The sequence below is a fragment of the Syngnathoides biaculeatus genome, chromosome 23, assembly GCF_019802595.1.
Source record: "Syngnathoides biaculeatus isolate LvHL_M chromosome 23, ASM1980259v1, whole genome shotgun sequence".
NCBI lineage: Eukaryota > Metazoa > Chordata > Actinopteri > Syngnathiformes > Syngnathidae > Syngnathoides > Syngnathoides biaculeatus.
Window position 1 is genome coordinate 3,582,191 of NC_084662.1, and position 16,457 is coordinate 3,598,647.

General features: G+C 41.6%; 1 protein-coding gene across 32 annotated transcripts in view; it reads left to right on the plus strand.

The window, feature by feature from the left end:
- The window catches only part of LOC133496377 (tyrosine-protein kinase Fyn), a 112,529-nt gene that overhangs the window by 48,676 nt on the left and 47,396 nt on the right, over positions 1 to 16,457 (plus strand). For 3 of the 32 annotated variants that reach the window (XM_061811873.1, XM_061811875.1, XM_061811878.1), the window contains one exon: positions 9,345 to 9,422. The exons of 26 other annotated variants lie outside the window; for them this stretch is intronic. The gene's annotated coding sequence lies outside the window, so the exon portion shown is untranslated. Of the gene's footprint in view, positions 1 to 8,224; positions 8,240 to 9,344; positions 9,423 to 13,815; positions 14,001 to 16,457 lie in introns of those variants that run through there. 3 more of the 32 variants (XM_061811894.1, XM_061811884.1, XM_061811889.1) reach the window with 2 other exon arrangements.

Here is a 16,457-nt window from a genome sequence, read left to right on the forward strand (position 1 = left end):
CCTCTCTGGAGATGTTTGGTTGTGGGGGTGTTCTATTCTGGCTGCTATCTGCATGCGGAAGCTGCTCCTGTATTAAGGAACGAGCTGTGGTAAACTGCCACATGTGTACACTTTGGTGCAGGGTCACAGCTGGATCAGGTGTACAGCAGGCCCACATCTCACACACATAATACACATAGAAACAGTTTTCCGCTCTGACACTTGCCATTCTAAGAGACATCTCTCAAAAATAGTTATATCACACTGTCTCGGTGAGCATGTCTCCTCACCCCCCACCAACTTACTCATTCACACGCTCTTGAAATCATACTGTGTGATTTCCACTCCATTCTACCACCCTAGTTCTGCCAACTGAGCAACACCCCATAGTACCGTGTTCCAGAATTTAGTAACCTACCAACGAGTCTGCAGACAGATCATTGTATTGGGATGGTGATGGGTGACCATACACATTCTGCTTTGAGGTAATTTTTGCTCCTAAAGGGAAGGTTGACGTTAGTCATCTTTGGTTCATGATACACTTATGTACTTTTATGCTCCAGCATAGACCATACAACCAATTTGCACATTTGTGTTATTTTACACCAGACATTAATATGATTTCTGAGTGAAGAATGTTCGCCTAAGTAAAAATTAACATTACATTAAGAACTACCACCGGTACGACATGAAAAACCCATGTACGGTAGACAGCGACACAGGATTCAACTTCATCTGTTTAGTCACATTTTCTTTTCCTTTGGGCTTGTCCGGTTAGGGATCGACACAGTGTGTCACCTTTTTCCATCTAAGCCTATCTCATGCTTCTTCTTCTCTAACACCCACTGTCCTCATGTCTTCCCTCACAACATCCATCAACCTTTTCTTTGGTCTTCCTCTCGCTCGTTTGCCTGGCAGCTCCATCCTCAGCACCCTTCTATTAATATACACACTCTCTTGCCTCTGGACATGTCCAAACCATCAAAGTCTGCACTCTCAAACCTTGTCTCCAAAACATCCAACTTTGGCTGTCCCTCTAATGGTCTTATTTCTAATCCTATCCAACCTGCTCACTCTGAGCGAGAACCTCAACATCTTCATTTCTGCTGGCTCCAGTTCTGCTTCCTGTTGTTTCTTCAGTGTCGCTGTCTCTAATCCGTACATCATGGCCGGCCTCACCACTGTTTTATTAATTTTGCCCTTCATCCTAGCAGAGACTCTTCTGTCACATAACACACCAGACACCTTCCGCCAGCTGTTCCAACCTGCTTGGACCCATTTCTTCACTTCCTTCCACTCCACTCACCACTTACACTCACCCTAGCTCTGGATTGTTGACCCCAAGTATTTGAAGTCGTCGACGCTCGCTATCACTTCTCCCTTTAGCCTCACTCTTCCCCCTCCAACCCTCTCATTCACACACATATATTCTGTTTTAACAACTGTTTAGTCACAACATCCCTTAAAACCTTGTACCACTAGGCGAAGAAAACAAACAAGATTCAAAGATTCATTCTGGAAGGTGTAGCCAGAAGGAGACATTCTTGACTGCAGTATAAGAACTCCTCCGATAGATGCCATGGGTTAACACTGTATCCACATATTTGAATAGAATACATACCTGCATCCAACTATGTTGTTGGACTACTAAGGCCATGGAATACATTGTTGCTGTCCAAAAACACCCTGTTATTTAAGAAAAATCTTGCGATCATAGCACTGCATTGACATTTCACATCGAAGTTAATGTACTTCATACTTGAATTGTTACGACCCATCGGTGCGGGGGAGTACTCAAATGCAGGACTCCGGAGGCACAGAGGCATTTCGGGAAAAGTCTTTATTCGTTCCAAGGTCGGGATCAGGCAGTAAACGAGAGCAGCGGTAACCAGGTAACCAGTCAGGTGTAGAAGGCAGGTCAGCGGGCAAGCAGAGATTGGTACACAGGAGATCAGGAACAGGATTGCAAGAGTGCAGGAACGAGACATTAAGCTACGATCTGGCAAATGCTATTGACAAAGCTCCAACTTGAATACATCATCTAATTACAGTCCCAATGTTAAACAGCTGAGAGCGGTGGCAGGTGTCACTGGCCAAGCCAGTGGCCACGCCCCTCTTGGCCGTGGTCCAGCCTGGCTCATGACATGAATGGCCAATTTTAGCTCCTGATTTTGACAATGCATTATCTCGTTCCAGCAAAAATACACCTAAATTGTCAGTCATTGGCTCAAAACATAACATTCATTGTTCACAATCATCAGCACTTGATTTACTGAAACACAACGTTTTGTGCATCTTAATGAGTCTTCGAAACAAAGTGAAGGAGCAGTGTAGTCTTAAATGAAAGTACTGTACATGTTTGAAGGACACTTCTGGCAACTAATGGAGATGTATGGTACATTCTACATTGTCTTTGGAAGACTTTTTCATTGGCTGCTACTCACCATTACATGCAGGAGAACATAAACAATTCAACTAAGTTAAAACGTTCCAAGCTTTTATGACTTGGGCTTTTGTAGTTATCAGACCGTGACAATGTGACATAAGATTGATTTCAAATCCATCAGATGACCAGCCATTAAAACCATTGGAAATTTTATAGAAAATGTTGAAAGCAAGACAGGTGTCAGAGTCGTGTTTGACTCCAACATGGTTCATTAATGAGAGACGAAAGGAAGGGAGAAATTGGGAGCAGGACAGAGGACTCTGTGGCCTATTTATAGAATGAATGATCAACCGGTGAAAGGCACTTCATCAGTTTAACTGCACAAATGTAAATGAAGAAAATTGGTAGGGCGTACTTTCAGCATTTGGGGCTAAGCCATAAAGTGACATACTCCTCTGTTGGTGCTCTGAAAGGTAGGCAGAAACTTAACACCCATTAAGGAGACTTTTAACCACATCCTGTAAGCAGTCACAACAAATGCAGCGTGTCGCAATTTTGTCAGCATCTCTGCACCATTGCAGCACACGTAAATGCAATGTCCCAAGTTAAAATTTGAAATGTCCTTTGATATATCTGTTCATTTAAATCTTGGTATTAGTCTAGTAACTCATGTTTTTACATCAAGGTATATGTCTGGTACATCATGGTTTTACTTGTCTAAAAAAAAAAAAAAAAGATGAGACTAAAAACAGTGATTGTATTAACTCTAAAATTTGAACAAGATTTCTAAAATGTATTTTATCACAAACTTTTTAAACTTATTTTTCCTCAACTGCAGAATTTGTTATTTTCTGTACTTTTTTTTAAAGTTAAAAACAAATCACAGTTTGGATTGGGGAAAAAAATCAACTTGCTTGGATAAGTTGACTTCAAAAAGGGTCCATCCATCCATCCAACCAAAGACCAAGTCCAACAGCTTGGTGTTCTGATTGATTCCGACCTGACTTTCAAGAGTCATATCAAATCACAAAAACTGCCTTCTAACATCTGAAGAACATATCTAAAGTGAAGGCTTGTATGTGTCAAGCAGACCAGGAAAAGTTCATCCATGCTTTTATCTCAAGTAGACTTCACTACTGTAAAGGTATTCTGACTGGACTCCCCAAAAAGTGTATTAAACAGCTGCAGCTAATTCAGAATGCTGCAGGCCGCGTTCTGACCAGAACAAAGCGGTCAGAGCATAAAACTCCAATCCTAAAGTCTTTGCACTGGAGTCATTGTTTCTGCGCAGTGGGAGGCACAAGGGAGGGCCCGGCCTGGGCGTCTCCTCTGGCCGCCATGCGGAGGTCCCGGGTAGATGGCCAAACGAGTTCCTTCAAACGGGTTGGAGGACTCTGACCTACCAGGCAAAAACGCTCGGGAGCTGGAAACGCGGGGAGGTGAAAAAAACTGACTGGGATTAAAGATCGGGCGAAGAGATTCATAGTCGAAATAATCCGAGTCGTAGTCAGGCAGCCGGTCATATAAATCACGGTCCTCCTCATAGTCCGAAAAATCAGAGTCCAACAGAATGTGAGGTGCTGGACGGGTCGTGGTCGGGACGTATTTATAGCTTGCCAGCGGAGCGTGTGACACGGAAGCGGAGAACGTCATGGAGCCTACCCGGATCGGACAGGCTTGGTCCTCCAGCAGTCGTTGTACCTTGTGTCGGTTCCGGCGACGCCGGGTCTTTCCTGCTGGGTCCTGTTTTGGCCAGATCGTTCTGTCACGACCCATCGGAACGAAGACCCAAATGCAGGAGTACACGGGAGACGCAGAGGTAATTCAGGAAAAACGTTTATGGTCGGGGATCGGTCAGGCAGTCAGGTGCAGCAACGGTAGTCAGGGCGTCGGGTGTAGAGAGCAGGTCAGTGGGCAGGCAGGAATCAGTACACGAGAGATCGATCAAAGCAGGCAGGAGCATCAAAGGAGTCAGGCTTACGGGGCTGGTTGGAGGACAGGCGGAGGTTGGTACACACGGGAATACGATCAGAGATACGGGAGTGCTGGAATGGGGCATGAACCGCAACGATCTGGCGCCGGACCCGTCGTCCCCATGGTCCTATATCGACCAGGGCCAATCAGCCAGGATGAGGCGCAGGTGTGTGCCTCCCAATCAGCGCGACCGCGCGGGCACCCGCGCAGCCAGGGCTGGACCAGCAGGATCTAATATAGATTTATATCACAGCTCATCTTTTTGCATTTTGCATCTGAGCAGCTTATACTCACAAGGGTCGCGGGAGTGCTGAATTCCATCCCAGCTGACCAGGAGGTAGAGCACACCCTGAACTGGTTGCCAACCAAATGCAGGGCAAATAGAGAAAGAAAACAGTCATACTCACAATCACACCCAAAGACAATGTGGAATCTCCAAATAATTCATATCTTTGGCACGTGGGAGGAAGTCCTCAGATAAAACCCACGGAGGCACAAGGAGAACGTGCAAACTCCACATAGGTGGGGCCAGATTTGAACTGCAGTTCTCAGAAGTGTGAGGCAGAGGCTCTAACAAGTCGTGCCACCGTGAAAGTGAGCGGAATGGAAATGACGTAAGCTAAGGCGAGGAAGTCAAGATTCACCAATTTAATTTAATTTGATAGTTATCACAGTTTGTTTTAAATCGCCAAATCAATTTGGGGGAAAACCACTGCTAAGAAAGAAGACTCAATGTCACGACCCATCGGAACGGGAGTAGGACCCAAATGCAGGACTCGGACGATGCAAGGTAGTTCGGGGAGAAACGTTTATTATTTCCGTGGTCGGGGATCAGGCAGGCAGTCAGGTGCAGCAGCGGTCGTTGGGACGTCGGGCGAAGAGAGCAGGTGAGCGGCCAGGCAGGAGTCAGTACACAGGAGAACGATCAAAGTAGGCAGAAGTGTCAAAGGAGTCAGGCTTACGGGGTTGGTCGGAGAACAGGCAAAGGTCGGTACACACGAGTTGTCGATCAGGGATACGGGAGTACTCAAACGGGACATGAAGCTCAACGAACTGGCACGGAGCAGTCGTCATCGGGGTCATATAAATACACCGGATAATCAGCCCGCAAGAGGCGCAGGTGTGCGCCTCCCAATCAGTGCAACTGCGCTGGCACCCGCACAGCCCGGGCTGGAGCGGCAGGATCATGACACTCAACATAAATTACAAATGAATAACTAAATAAATAAATTCAGATGCTCGTGTCTAACGTTAAATGACCAGTTAAATCTCCAGTTTAAACAATTCTGCGAAGAAAAGTCAGCCAAGATTCTCCTTTGATTACCAAATTAATTACATTAAATTTAATTCATTACTGTCGTGGTGCAGCTGTCCATGCTCACAACACTATTAATTTGTCCATCCACTGACACTGAGCCATCATGACACAATGGTGTCACTGAAGGTCCCCGCAGCTCCACTTTGACTGACTCAGTCTTGCAGGTCAAAGACCTGTACTGTAGCTACCAGTGAACAGAATTCAAATTAATTTTTAATTTTCATTTGGATAATGAACAGTCAATAGGTTTGTCAAATATTTGCTTACATTTTGCATTAATTTATAAAGGCAAACATTTATTGAATAGAACAGTATAACTCCAGTTTTATATGTATATGGATACAATAATACAGTGATTTTTAATGATGCTGAGCCTAAGTCTTGTGTTGTTTTTATTCATGTTTTTCAAAACGAAACCACCAGAATTGCCTTCTGTATATTGGTATTTTTGGGCACTGGGATTGACATTTTATGCCATTGTAGAAGACAGTTGTCCCTGTGGAAGAAAATGGGTCCCGTTATTATGTTGGCTTGATGTCTATTTCCATATAGTAAATTCTCAGACAAGTATATTCACAGCTAATCGCTTCAAGACGATGAAATACTGCTACAGCTAAACTATACAGGAAATGAACCTCACAAAACTGACTTTAGTAGCTACACTTCATCAGCTATGTAGCTTTTGAATGTGTCGGAGCTCTGTCTAATTTGTCTCATTGTTTATAAAATGCAGTACAATGTAGTTGTGTCCATGAATTTGTCACCGTAGTCTGACGGTAGACTAGTGATGCGCAAGATCATAATAATGAGCAGTTTATCAACCAGAATCAAATCATGGCTAATATTTATTGTTTACAAACATAACTGCCATTTATATGAATATAATTAATTATCGTTAGCAATGTTTGTGTACTTTCTTTGTCCTCTCCATTGTCTTGTAAGATGTTGTTCTTCCTCCTGCTCCCTGCTTTCACTGCAAATCACAATTTCAACTGCAAACAACATGGTCCAAGGGGATTCCAGTCTCACATCATCTCTCAGCCTAGCCATTACCACATCTAACATATTTCTCCGCCATACCAGACTTACGCATGTAGTACCACAGTTCCCTTCTTGGCAGTCTGTCATGGGCTTTTTCTAGATCCACAACAACACAATGTACAAGGCAAATAATACAATTGTGGTACTCTTTCTAGGAATGAAACCATACTTTTGCTCGCAGATACTTAGTTCTGTCCTGAGTCTAGCCTCCACTATGCTTTCCCATAACTTCATTTTGTGGCTCACCAACTTTAATCCTCGATAGTTCCCATTCTACCTTTCTTAGCTTCCACCACATGGTTCTCTGCTCTACCTTTGGCTTCTTCATCTTCCTACCCACCACCAGAGTCATCCTACACACCACCATCCTATGCTTTTGACCACACTCTCCCCTACCATTACCTTAGAATCAGTAACCGCCTTGAGATTACATCATCTGCACAAAATGTAATCCACCTGCGTGCTTCTACCTCCGCTCTTGTAGGTCACCCTATATTCCTGCGTCATCTGGAAAAAGGTGTTCACTACTGCCATCTCCATCCTTTTTGCAAAGTCCACATCCATTTGTCCCTCAAAGTTCTTTTCCTGGATGCCGTACTTATCCATCACTTCTTCATTGTCCCTGTTTCCTTCACCAACATGTCCATTGAAATCTGCACCAATCACAACTCTCTCTCTGACTGGGATGCACAGACCACTAATAACATTTATAACACCCTCAATTTTAAATTTCAGCCTCATCACTCGATTTGATACTCTTTTCATCTCCAAGACATTCTTAGCCGGCTCTTCTTTTACAATAACCCCCACTCCATTCTTTAGATGTACGCTCATATGCGTTTAGCTCAATTTTAAGACAGATTTCCTGACGCATTTATCCGGGCTTGGGACATCCCTACAGATTCCACTGGCTTGTGCCCCCATAAGGCTGCATTACATGTGGGCTAAGGGATGGAATTGGAGCAGTCCCCCGTGTCTCTCTGCTCCCCTGGGAAAGTTTCGGGATTACCCGAGAAGACCTGGATCCATGGATCGAGTGGCTGGGGAGTGAAATGTCTGAGCTTTAATAGATGCTGCCCCCATGACTCAACCTTGGATAAGTGGAAGACAATGGATGGATGGAAGCATCCTATGGCCTGTAATTCATAGTCATGTGCTCAATTAGTCTGACATTTCTGCTTGCATGAATGTGTGTGGTCTCCTTGCCTTTGTGGTGTAATGCATGCAACACAAAAATTACACCTCCCATCTGGGATTTTAATGAGTGACCTAAATTGAAATTAAAGGCTTTCCATTTCTCTCAAAATTTTCCAAGGTCACATCGCTTTCAGTTGTATCAGGGGTGTTGTCAGCATTCAGGGCAACTAAAAATACCCAAGTTTCCTGTTTCCTGCCCATAAGGATGATTCTTAGAAAGCATTTTTTTTTCAGCTGTATTTTCTATTTCTGTGTCCACAGCTGAGGCTGTTTCCCTGGAAAAGGAAGACCACTCTCTAATTGTGGTCAAGCTCGCCTTGCGTAGGCAGCAGGAGATGGGGGAGGTTCGCATCACAGCTGCTATGCCTCCCGTGTTGTGTCTAGCATTGCTGCTAATCCAGACGGATTTAGTTTATTCCTCTTAGAGCACATTCGCAGATATTATTGAACCATTAGTAGCATTGCTACTCCTAACGTCAGTATAAATATAAACTCAACTACAGTACATGCTGTAATACCAATACAATCCTTGAGAACATCAATTTATTTCTATACCTCATCATCAGTAGGGTGTCAGGTGATTTGGACTCTACTCCAGATAATTTTGGGGTGTACAACCTGGAGTTGTCCCCAGTAGAGCTCTCACGATCTAATCTTTTTAAATGACCCAATTATCCAATCAATATTGCATTGGCAACTTGAGTAATCACCCCCTACCGGTGCACACATACGCATTGTTTTTTTTTTAAATAATGTTTTGATTTGTCTAATAACATACAATTTATTGTCATTTATGGGGGCTGGAATTCTAGCCTTCAACTACAAGATCAGCCTTTGATAGATGACATACATGATTGGCATTTGGGCGCCAGCGATCATAATTGTACCACGTGCCTGCGTGGGTTTTCTCTGGGCACTGCAGTTTCCTCCCACATCCCAAAAAAACGTGCATTAATTGGCGACTATAATTGCCCTTAAGTGTGATTGTGAGTCTGAATAGCTGTTTGTTCCTATATGCCCTGTAATTGGCTGGCAACCACTTCAGGGTGTACCGTGCCTCCTGCCTGATGACAGCTGGGATTGGCTCTAGCACTCCTGTGACCCTCGTGAGGATAAGTGGCTCAGATAATGGATGGATGGATGAACAAAATTATAGTTTACTATTAGAAGAGATTTTAAACAAATATATGTACATTTTGATGTTTTTAAAAATTGGATACAATATTTATTGAATAGGTTCCCAAATGTTTCTCACCTGCACATCCAATGCACTAAGAGGCTCATAAGAGCTTATGTCCATCTGGTTCATAGAATTCTTTTTACTTGTTCTTTTTTTCAAAATCCAATTGACTGCCTCCGGCAATCACAGGTTACGTGTTAAGTCAAACTGAAAAGGAATGTGATTTCTTAGTTCAGGTTACTGATGTAAGCATTTGGGATGCTTTGCAGGCTTTCAACTGAGCTGGTCCAGCTGCTGCCCGGCCCTGTGCCAGCCTCACATCCCATCACAACAGATTACAGTCTCTGGTGACAATTGTGAAGTGTGGGGATGCTTCTTGTGCAGGCCAGCTGTTTAGTTAATCAACAGTCTGTAATGTGACTTCCATCAAGTCAATTAAAAATACAAATGAAAACAACCTATTCTAACAAGATGTTTGGGGAAGATGCAACAAAGAGTAATGTACTATAGATCACAGAGAAGACCTTCATTATTATATACAGTGTTCCCCCGTTATTTGCTGGTTTTACGTTCTTTACACCCCCGCAAATAACACAAATAATGGAAGCGGTATTAATACAGACTGGTTATACTGTCAGCATGCATGCTGGCATGTTCTTTAGTGTGGAACTAAGTTACCATATGGTGGGGCTCACGAGGCAGTGAGGAACAATTGCATTTCACATCTGTAAGGAGAATAAACTTACATTGCCCCACAAACTGCCTGTGTCGGCAGGTCATTACTGACGATGTTGTACACACTCAGTGTTCACATCGAAACTGAAATTATCACACCACAGCAAACAGAACACGATAACTAGCAAATAATAAAACAAAGAAAAGAATGACTAATGAATTACTTGACACAAAACATGCACTTTAAACTCTATATACCTCTGCTTTGTGGCACTCTCAGTACCAACCTGCTTCAAACACTCCACAATGGGGATGTGAGAACACAGGAGGGCCTGAGCCAACATTTAAACTCCTTGAGTCTGCTAACCGCTACATCACTGTGCTGACCAACCTAATTACTTTGAAATTTTACTCGACAGGTGGGCAGGCCTAGTGAGAGACCTAAATATTTTAAGAAATAACAGTAATGACATGGACGGGATTCAAATTCCGGACCCGCCAGTCTGGAGTCTGCATGATCTCCACTCCGGTTTCTTCCCACATCCCAAAAACATGCATTCATTGGAGACTAAATTGCCCCTAGGTGTGATTGTGAGTCTGAATGGTTGTTTGTTTCTATATGCCCTGCGATTGGCTGGCAACCAGTTCAATGTGTACCCCGGATCCTCCCCAATGATAGGTGGGATAGGCTCCAGCACTCCCACAACCCTTGTGAGGATAATGGGCTCAGAAAATGGATGTATGTTATGATGGACAGTCAAGAGATGGGCCACTGAATTTCCTTTTTAAAATCAATTAATCTTACTGACATGAGTATTTAAATTATTGACAGTTCTTATATTGTAAAGTCACATTTTTCATATTTGAATGGCAAAAACTGTATACTTTACTCCATACAGTGATAAGTCAATAAGTATTTGAACACCCTGCTATATTGCAACTTCTCCCACATAGAAATGATGAAAGGGTCTGAAATTATCATCGTAAGTGCATGTCCACTGTGAGAGAGATAATTTAAAAAGAAAAATCCAGAAATCACAATGTGTGATTTATTTGTGTGATACAGCTCCAAAAATGTATTTGAACACCTGTCTATCAGCTAGAATTCTGACCCTCAATGACCTGTTAGTCCACCTTTACAAGTCCACCTCCACTCCATGTATTATCCTGAATCAGATGCACCTGTGTGAGGTCATTGTCTAGATAAAGACACCTGTCCACCCCATACAATCAGTAAGACTCAAACTTGTATCATGGCCAAGACCAAAGAGCTCTCCAAAGACACAGGAGACAAAATTGTACAACTCTACACGTCTGGAAAGGGTTACGGAGAAATTGCCAAGCAGCTTGGTGAAAAAAGGTCCAGTGTTGGAGCAATCATTAGAAAATGGAAGATGGTAAACATGACTGTCAATCTCAATTGGAGTGGAGCCCCATGCAAGATATCACCTCGTGGGGTCTCAGTGATCCTTAGAAAGGTGTGGAATCAGCCCAGGACTACACGAAAGGACTTGGTCAATGACCTGAAAAGACCACCATTTCCAACGTGACTGTTGGTAATACATTAAGACATCATGATTTTAAATCATGCATGGCACGGAGGTTTCCCCTGCTTAAACCAGCATGTCAAGACCCATCTTAAGTTTGCCAATGACCATTTGGATGATACAGAGGAGTCATGGGAGAAAGTTTTGTAGTCAGATGAGACCAAAATTTTGGTCATAACTAACCGTGTTTGGAGGAAGATGAATGATGAGTTCCATCCCAAGAACACCATCCCTACTGTGAAGCATGGGGGTGGTAGCATCATGCTTTGGGGGTGTTTTTCTGCACATGGGACAGGGCGACTGCACTGTATTAAGGAGAGGATGACCGTGGCTATGTATTGTGAGATTTTGGGGAACAACCTCTTTCCCTCGGTCACAGCATTGAAAATGGGTCATAGCTGGGTCTTTCAACATGACAATGACCCGATGCACACAGCCAGGAAAACCAAGGAGTGGCTCCGTAAGAAGCACATCAAGGTTCTGGCATGGCCTAGCCAGTCTCCAGACCTAAACCCATGTACATGCAGTATAGGGTTTTTCTCCTTTCATTTTTCATGAAAACTAACCCCAATGTGTCTTAGTGTTTTCAGAGTTCAGTTTTTTGTTCTCTTTCACATCATATGTCATTCAAGCTTGTCTTTACTGTCAATGCAACTGGAGGGATCCTCATTATGTTGTTGCAATACACCAGAGAGATCTGTAAACTGAAGTGGCAGGGTGTGGCAGTTAATTTGCATTCGCACAAAAGGAGAAAACAAAGTACATTTCTGAGAAATGCGTGTGTTTATGAAGATGTCGGAACGATTGTATCAGGTCCCTCCCTTTATTCCGATTGTTTAAAGACAAACATTTAATGGGTTTAATGAGTCAGGATCATTTATGCACTTGTATCAGCATAGTTTGGATGGCAACACATAAATTGTGCAACTCGTGTAATTTTTATGAAGCTATTTGTCTTTAGCATTTTGCACTTTGTTTTTATCGTTATAAAACGTTTATTTCAACGGGCCGCCATCATTTGCTGTCAATAAGGATTGTTTTTTTACTAAGGATGCCCACAATCGTAAATAATCCATACCTTTTTGAAAATGTGACTTTAGCTTTCAGCAGGGGATGTATTTATTTACCGTATTAGCATATAAAACTAAGTCAGCATTAAAAGAAAATACTGCCACATTAAGTTTCTTTACATTATTTGTTAAATTAGATGAAAATTGCCCACACATTAAAACTAAGACCCACACAACGGAAAACAGGAAATACTAACTATCCATTCTTTTTTTTTTTTTTTACTACATAACGAGTTCAGAGTCAAGGGAATCTGTGGCCTGTTCCTGATACCTTTGGGTACAACATTGATCAAATAAAAAACAAAAATATGGAATTTACATTCCCACAGACCTGCAATAATAACGGAAAAAACAATGTGTATGTAGACACTATTACGTGCATCACATGTCATCTAGTTCTTAGCCAAAAGTATTTTTAATCCTCTGACTACTACTTACTGGAACTTTTTTGAATCCGTTTTTGTTAGCAGGCATTTTTCAGTGTTTAGGGAGCCACAACCCCATTGTTTTTTAAAAAAATCCAGACTTAAAAAAACACATTTACTGCCTTAAATGCTATTGTGTAATCAGCCAAAACATTTTCCTGTTGTAGTTACAAACACTCCCATGAAAATGATCCCTTTGGTTGAGAGGGAGTCTTCACCAAAACATAATCTTTTTTTCTTTAACATGAATATATATAATCTTGTGTAAAATTGCATTTCAGAGCACATTATTTAGGACATTAAAGTTAAATTAAAAATAAAAATTGCCACATCACACATTACATTCAGAGTCAAGAAGGTGCAGTGGAAGAACACATGCTGTATGTTGCAAAGGCTATCATAATTAATCAGTTCACTTTTTATTTTCACTGTCCAAAATTACACCTTGTTGTTCAACTATTCAACACACTTGGACTTAATGTGGGTATACAACTCACGCAGTCTCTGCCTTCCTTTCAAAATGAAATGATTTTCAAAAACTAATAGTGCAATATTGGACACGCACTGAACTGTTTTTGCTCCTGTGACTCACCAGTTGACTGACAGAATGACTGTTTGTTGGATGTTCTCTAAAATGTCTTGTATGAATATGTTGAGAAATAATCCAACTGAGGGGGGATTTGAGTAGGTTTAAACAACATCCATTTAGTATCCGATGGCTGTGCACTAATATAGAGATTTCAGAGTCAGGGAAGTGGCCAAAACCAGTGTGCAAAGCCGTTTATGGGGGATTTATCGTTTGTAGCTAAATTTGAATCAGCCATCTTCTAGTACCCAGGCCAAGTCCTACACACTGAGCTACTGCCAACCCACACAGCTTCCTTATTACTCCTGTGTGCCAACAGAGTACGCTTGAGATTTTTAAAGGTACAGAACAGCTTTTAAATCAAAGAGGATAGATGTTTGAAAGGGTCTCCTTTGTTTTGAGATGAGAAACAACATGAGCAATAGACCTCCACTTGCTCTGACAACCTCAGTTTGTGCTGATGGGCGTTCAATGATGGGCTGTTTAGTCTGTTCCAGTGGGTATTCTGAAAAATCAATCTAATTAGGTTAAAAGAAAGATTAGTTATCATGTGCCACTCTTTTGAGGCTGTTGCACTAATTTGCAGAGAATAGTGTAGCTTTGGGTGATCAATCGTGGCATGGTAAGAAAAAAGTTCATATTTGGTTAGTGTTTGGCAGTTCGTATCCGAAAACAAAGAGCTACAAGTAGTCCTAGCTAGAGCGGTGTTGGTTTTGTGTGTGTGTGTGTGTTTGTTTCCTATTTATCCCTTTATCCACACTTCTAAAGTTATAACTCGGGCCTCAGAGGTAGGCTGATGAAAAACAGTGGTTGTATCCACTTACACAGCAGCAGTGTTTTGAGACGGATAACAACTTTTGAAAAAGTCCAGCAAAGTGTACATTTACTGAGACCATCTGAGACATCCCTTCTTTTCTAAATTCAGAAACACAATGTTGCATAAGACCATGAGGAGTCGCAGTTGGTGCGCATATGTGTGGTGGTGGCCCGGTATGCAAATTATAGGCGTCGTTTTCAGGCCTGCGAATTTGTTCGAATTAGGGATCTTTTAGCTTTGTCTCTATGGAAATCAAAGCAACATTTTTAAATTCAGCAAGTGTATCAAGTAACCCTTTAAACCCAAATACTATCATATCCTTGATATATTTGAGTTGTTTTTCTCTCAATTATACCTTTAGAGTTTGGTATGTTTTTCAGGTTTTCCTCCATATCTTCTTTGGGTTGAATTCCAAGTGAATTGACTTGAAATCCAACTGTATTGTGAAATTAGTCTATCAGAACTAACATAATAGACACCATATTGTATTTATTTCATTGTGATTTAGGCTAGCTGACTCAGTGATTGGGTGACATTTCTAAGATAAAATAATAGCTGTCTGCAAATTAAAGATTGCTGGTTCAATCTCTCTTTCCCCCTTCAATTGCCTCTTTTTTATGAAAGCAAGCATTGTCTGCTTTGATTGGTCAGTGATTATGTTTTTACAAAGAGATTATTGTTGTTGTTGTTGATTGAACAGAACAACTTTCTTCTTATGATTGGATACTTCTTTATTACTGTTAAGATGAGAAATACATTCTCCATAATGATTCTTCACGCCAACCTCACATTTTATCACGAGTGGAAAAAAAATACCCAGCACCATGCAGCATTCTGAGATGTAACAAGTGAGACAGAGGAAGATGGAAGAAGCAAATATTGTTTATTAAGTGACATTTTTTTAGGCTAGATATGAGCTGAAGGCTGTGTTGGTATTTTTTCTAGTTGCTTATTGCTGTAATATTTCAATGTTTCTTGTGAGAGTGACAGAAATAAAATAAATATAAATTCAAAAAATTTTTCAGTAACTTACTGTAATTGTACAAACCATCACATTTTCCCATAAATAAATCATCTGTAGAGTGGACCTATAACAATATTAATTTGCAAAAATAAGCACATTGAAATGCTTCTGCCTTTGTGAAATGTAATAACTGTGTCAAAAGTATGTCTGATAACATAAGGTCACATAAGTATAATTATTTTTATATTTTTACTTGGTACAGTAATCCCTCCTTTTTCGTGGTTAATCGGACCAGATCAACCTACAAAAAGTGAAAAACTGCGAAGTAGCGAGTGATGTTTACGTGGGTACCAGAACATTTAAAATATGTAAATAGTATTTTTTTTGCATATTTGAAACAAAAATGACCACAGCAAAAGTGTCTAGATAAGCAATAACAATAAAACAATAACACTTTTATTGCAATACAGAATTAACATTATTCACTCGGAGAATCTTCTGCTGGAGGCACTAGCAATGTAGCTTTGAGATGGAGTTATGTGTGTATGCGTGCACGTGCGTGTGCGTGTGGGTATGTGTGTGTGTGTGTGTGTGTGTGTGTGTGTGAGTGTGTGTGTGTGTGTGTGTGTGTGTGTGAGTGTGTGTGTGTGTGTGTGTGTGTGTGTGTGTGTGTGCGTGCGTACCAGACACTCAACAGTACAATATTTACACTTTGCGTACTTAAGAAAAAAATTACAAAAAACAAAGTGACAAACGTGTGATGTCGTCTCCTGTAGAGCACAGAGGAAACCCTTAAAAAACATAGCGGATGGGAAGGACCAGGGAGGGGGTGGAATGGAAATTGCTGGGTATGGCTTCGATGATGCGCAACCAATCAGCTCACAAGATAAATCTACACATGATCTCATTGTCGCGCCGGGGACCAGTCACGCGCCTTGTATCAGTGCATCATCCTGTAATACTGTGTGCTGATCTGGCTTTTTGGAGTGGGGCTGGAATGCACTGAGGCCGCAGTAAGTGAAGTGCGAAGTAGCGAAGGATGACTGTAAAAGGTTGGCAGCGGTATCATAGTGCATCAATATATTATAAGTGAATTCTCTTTAACCTGTCATTAACTTTTGTGTTTGGTAGCTACTGTATCATGCAGCTTGCTTGCACACTGTCAGAGAGATTGTTTTACTGTTTCGCATTTTAAGTCAAAGTGTTACATGAGATGTTTGTCTGTGCCACAGAGCAATACAACTGGTTTGTTGTCCCACATAAAAGCAGCGAGAAGAGCAGCTTGAGAGTCAGTTTTA